This window comes from Podarcis melisellensis (assembly GCF_964234715.1).
Source record: "Podarcis melisellensis genome assembly, chromosome: 5".
Classification (NCBI taxonomy): domain Eukaryota; kingdom Metazoa; phylum Chordata; class Lepidosauria; order Squamata; family Lacertidae; genus Podarcis; species Podarcis melisellensis.
The window spans coordinates 70,443,568-70,449,105 of record NC_138537.1 but is presented as its reverse complement, the minus strand read 5'-3'; the positions used below and the strand labels follow the sequence as shown (position 1 = coordinate 70,449,105).

General features: G+C 41.5%; 1 long non-coding RNA gene across 1 annotated transcript in view; it reads left to right on the top strand.

Annotated features, from left to right (window-relative positions):
• The window catches only part of LOC309370942, a 45,844-nt gene that overhangs the window by 1,545 nt on the left and 38,761 nt on the right, over positions 1 to 5,538 (top strand). The window lies entirely within an intron of this gene.

Genomic DNA, 5,538 nt, shown 5'->3' with positions numbered 1-5,538 from the left:
GTGTGGTGTTTTGGCGCTTAAGCTGACCTCACAAGCAATTAGACTTCCTAATAAAGCATAATCTTTTCGGCAAGAACACAGCCTTCCACTGAGTCAGACCTCCTGATCTATCTAGCTCAGTATTGTCTACACTGACTGGCAATCGCTTTCTGGGATTTTATATTGGAGGGAGATGCCAGGGATTGAAGGCAGATGCTATACTGCTGAGCTATGGCTCTTCTTATAACTTGTTTTAATTTCTCTCCCCCTGCTTTTAAGGCATGTTGCTTTGAGATACATGTTTATTAATATAAGGGACACCAGCAAGTAATGACCGAATCCTTAAATCACTAATACTGATTGTGCCAAATGAAGTTGCTGAAGTTTGTAATTCCTCAATTCAGTATGGAAATTTGTTCAGCTTGTCATGCTTAGCAGTGTTACAAATTGACTTCCATTTAGAATCATTTTCTGGCTCAGAATGTTGATGCAATTCTGCACATGCACACAGTTCTGTTTGCAGCGACAGCCTACACAGTATGGGTGCTCTGACCTAATGTAAAAGTTAGGTTTCCTGAAATTTTGCAGCCCTGAGCTGGATTGGAGGACCGCATTACTAATTTCTGTAAACAAGGAGATGAGGTCATTTTAAGTATTTTTGCGTGTTGTGTACTTAAATATCTTGTTTAGTTTGACCTTTCCTTTTCTGACAACACCTGTATACTTTCATGTTCTGCATGAAGTCATTTCTGGCACTCGATACTTTGTGAAACCTAAGCAAGGTAGGAGGAACCTTGCTAGAGTGTGATTTTTCATTTTTAGCACTTTCCATTGCTTCATTGTGCATGTTTCTCATGCTTAATATTCTCAGTCTTTCCTCAACTAAATTCTTAGTTGTTTCCTGCCTTTTCTTGCTAGGTTTCCCTGATTTGGACTAATTCACAAATGCATGTGTATCTTTTGAAATCTCACCACTTACAACTGAAGTCTTATGGATGTCCACAGCTCATTCCTATGCACATTTGCTCAGAATTTGTAAGCCCATTGAGATCCGTGGGGCTTACTTCAGGGAAAGTGTCTAGAGGACTACAGCGTCCATGACTCTTCCTTTGATGGTTTCAGCTGACTGTAGAAGCTACCTCCATTAGAAAGCTCCATGTTTAAGGTAGTCTTCACTGCTAAGAAAGCTTTGCCTGTAGTGTGTGATATGTGGTGGCACTCACTGAATGATGAATATGAATGTGTGAACTTGCTCTTAGCTAAAAGGAGATCTTAGAATCAATTATCTGTAGAGAAAGTTGCTGCCATAAAGAAAAGCAAATGTAATGTAAGTATAGTCTAAAATTATAAAAAGTAGTCAAAGTATTATAGTTTCCTTAAATAAATCTGTGCCAGATTTACCCTGCAATTATGAGGCACAAGGAATAGCATGTGGCAAGCAAGGGTGGGGCGGTGGGCGGAGCGGGAATCTTGATTTCTCTGTTTCTCAGTTTCCCAGTCTTAACGTCAGTTCTCCACATTTCCACATCAGTTTGTGATTTTTTTTTAAGTCCTCGTGAAAATTAATCAGCATTTCAGTGCAAATTATTTCTAATATACACAGTTTTCTGTGGAATTTTGGATAAGACATGCATGTTTGCAAACCATTTTCCCAAATACAAATATTATTATATACCATAATAAGATACACAATTATTTTTGCTAATGTTTTCATTTATTTACACACTTTCCCCTAGTATATACTTTTTAGTACACATTTACTTGCCTGTAGAATTACATTGCAGAATTTGGAGAAGTGCAGATTTCAAAGCGTGGCTGTTTCAGTTTGTTCATTGTGTGAAATAGATATGCTCATTTTAAAATGTGAACTAGGTCAAATTTCTCCACCACCGCTACTTGTGGCACACCATGCTCATAACTAAAAAGAATTACTTTTAGAGTGTCTAAAAATTAGAGCTGCCCAACCTCAAGGGAGCCTGGCCCCTTGAGCTTCTGCATGAGTCATTGGACTGGCATGCTTCCTTAGAGGGCAGGTGATTCTGCTGCAACACGAATGACTGAACGATCCAATCACACCCAAAGCACAGATGCAGGAAAATGTCTCACCCCCGGCAGAGGTCAACTGATGGCAAAGCCAAAGCAGCAAATCATACAATGATGCAGTGGTAAGACCTCTGTCGATGACCCCAGTGGGCTCAAAGAAGTCTTTAATTAGTTTGTTTCATGTGATGTAGAGGGAAGTGAGGGGCAGATATGGCTCATCATCAGCCTGAGAAAGTAGCCCATCTAGGACAAGGAAAACACTGACCCTAAACCTCTGCTGTCTTGCATGGTATCTTCCGGAGAAGAAAAGGCTAAAGAGTAAGCCCTACACAAATCCAGAGTGGAGTCCCTCCGATGGTTAGATGGTGCCTTGTACTCTGCCTTTCAGCAGCTGCTGTAGCCAAGCTGGTGCCAAATGTATTTGTCTGCTTTCCTTTGGAGCACCTCAGAGAGGCCGAGAGGAGAATATTTTTGACTGGGGAACCTGGGACCTCCATACACACTGCCTAGGCTTGTGCCCTGAGGGGGGGGGGCGGGACTTTGGTGCTGATAACACAGCAGTTTGACTTCGTCCCTGGAGACACACTCCATTGTGAGTCAGACAAATGCCAACAACTGGCACTTTTCTCCTGGCATGCAGCTTGGAATGACTGAAAGGAAGGCCTGACTTTTCAGTGTGTTTCCCCCCACCCTTTTTGTGCAAGGGGTCATTGAGTAGACTGAGAGTGGATAGGCAGAGGAAAGTCAGAGTTATATGCCCCATGTCCACTTCCCTTTATTCAATTCTGTATTGCTCACTTCTTCAATTAGATACAGATGTCAAGAAATATTTCTGAAGTGAAAACATATGCTGCTGGAGTGGGGTGGGGGCACATTTGCTAGTTAATTACTGTCAGCTCTGGAAATCTGGAGGCTGTTGGGGTGACTCCGGCATGAAGAACAGTCACACATGCATGTGTGAGTGTGTGCTCATGCAGGCACATGCATTCATATGTACACCTGAAATATACCACATGCAGCCAGCCACCTAGTAGTTATGGCTGCAAACTCTCCTGTTATGATGTAATAATAAGCCAGAATAGGTGGCTTTGAGGCAATTTACTGGTCTACCCAAACTTGTCTTATGTTCTTCTCAAAATATGCAGCTTAGTGTGGCAGAGGGAATATTTTTTAAAAACTCTGCAGATAAAGGCCCATGAAGATGACAGAAAAAAAGGCTTCAAACTCATGATCCTGGCTTGGTGGGTGATGATGGTGGAGAGAAGCATAACTTTGTGATTAACCCACGGATCTAAACTTTGGTCTGTAGAGCAAGCCTTCCAGTTTGCACATTTAATAAATGATAATAATAATAATAATAATAATAATAATAATAATAATAACAACAACATTAATAATAATACGTCAGGATACACAAACAGAAGACATTGGCATTTAGTGTTACATTGATTGGGCTCCCCCTCATCAGGGAGCATTTGTCAGGAACTTCTGTTCTGAGCTTGGTGTGCTACCACCAGCACCCTACAAAAGTAAATCACCCAGGCAACCACTTCAACACGGGAACCTAGCCAGGCTTATATTTTAACACTTGCTGGATCTAGGGGTTAGAAGGGTCTCACATATAGCCTACTTCCTCCCCTTCAAACTCATAGCAGTATAGGGAGAGTATGCTGTGTGTCTGAGGAATATAGGGGAAGGATTTGTACAAAGAGGTATGGAGTGCTCCATCACAACCTTTTCTCTCAACTATGAACTTTCAGGAGATAATAAATCAGAGAGTATCCTCAGGAGTTCAGAATCTTTAGAAGAGTCTTTTCTATTGCACATTTGTTTCACAAAACTGTGGTTAGCCTTTGCGCCTGGTCAGCCCACACACTTGTGCACATTAGCTTCTGTGTGTATTCAGGTGTCAGGTGCAGAAGATAGCTACTGTGCAACCTTGCAGACAGCTGCTATTTACTGTAGCACAAGGTTTTGGTTTGGGAAAAGATTGGAGCAATTGGGTGGGCAGGGAAAAAGTTTTTAACCTTACGTTAAAACTGGTTTGGTTTAAAAAGAAAGACAAAAAAAGTATCCAGAGGGGTAACCATGTTAATCTCTTGCAGCACGCACAACAAAGAGTTTAGGGGCACTTTAAATACTAACACATTTAGTATGGCATAAGCTTTTATGGGCTACACTGCACTTCAATAGATGCATGAGATGTTATTTTGAATTGCAGGTACATATATACATGGTCATGGGATGGGTTGGGGAGGACTGTATACAGAGGTCAGAAGGGACTGAAATGCAGAAAAATACAGTCACTGATATTTCCTTTATCAAAAATAACAATTAATTCTCTCTCTCTCTCTCTCTCTCTCTCTCTCTCTCTCTCTCTCTCACACACACACACACACACACACACACACACTGATAACTGTTAAGTTGTGGGCGAACATATCAGATGACACAGCGATTCTTCCAAAGCAGCTCTTTATTTGTAAGCTGGAACAGAACTCACTTTTCGATCCTTCATTTGCATACAAACTATCCAGTCACTGAATGTTACTTTCGATCCTTCATTTGCATAACTATCTACAGTATCTCCCTGCTGGCCCAGGGTGAGAACATCAGTACATAACAATAACAAAGGCATTCTAGCATTGGAAAGCCTTTTTCATAATACAATACAATATAAGAAACTAATCTAAATTTTAAAAAAATAGAAAAAGAAAACAAAATGCAGAGTCCTCTCTCTAAGGTAGCGTCTCCTTGCATCTCCTTCTCAAAGCTCAGGCAGGGTCTTAGAGTGTTCCCATCTCCTTTCCAAAGCTGGGCAAGCACTAACTAGGCTTTTGGAAGGAGGCAGGAGGACTCTAGGGCCTTGCCAGAGCTTTGTGCCTGCTTCCCAAAGCTCAGCATCTCTCTTACCCAGCTTTGGGAAGGCAGCATGAGGGCTGGGGTGGGTGTGTCAACTATTGCCAAGGGCCGGCAAAAATGGTCTTGAGGGCCACATGCAGCCCTTGGACCAGATGTTGGACCACCCTGCTCTAGAAGCAAGAAAATGTGTGTATTTTTCTCAAGAACCTCTGTTGTCTGGAATAGATTACTCTCACGTTTTACTTAGGCTAAGAATGTTTTGTTATTTTATTAGCTGCCCTGAGGACTCTGGACTCCCCTATTGGTGGTGAGTGAACAAACAAGCAAGCAAACAAGCAAGCAAACAAACAAGCAAACAAACAAACAAACAAACAAACAAACAAACAAACAAACAAACAGGCTAGGAATGACCACAAACACCACACACAAAATAAAAAATATGTTACAGCCATTTACATGACTTCTCTTTAATTTCAGTGACCTTTCTCAGATGCTAATATACATTCCCCAAACCATGCTTGGTTTTTGGCAGGATGGTAGACAAGCACATGCTTTTTGAAAGACCTTGTCTCAGTCTTTAGTTTTCTAGGCGACTCCAATGGCTGGAAGAACTGGTTCCATGCACTGCTCCATATAGGGCTCATCCAGATTTCC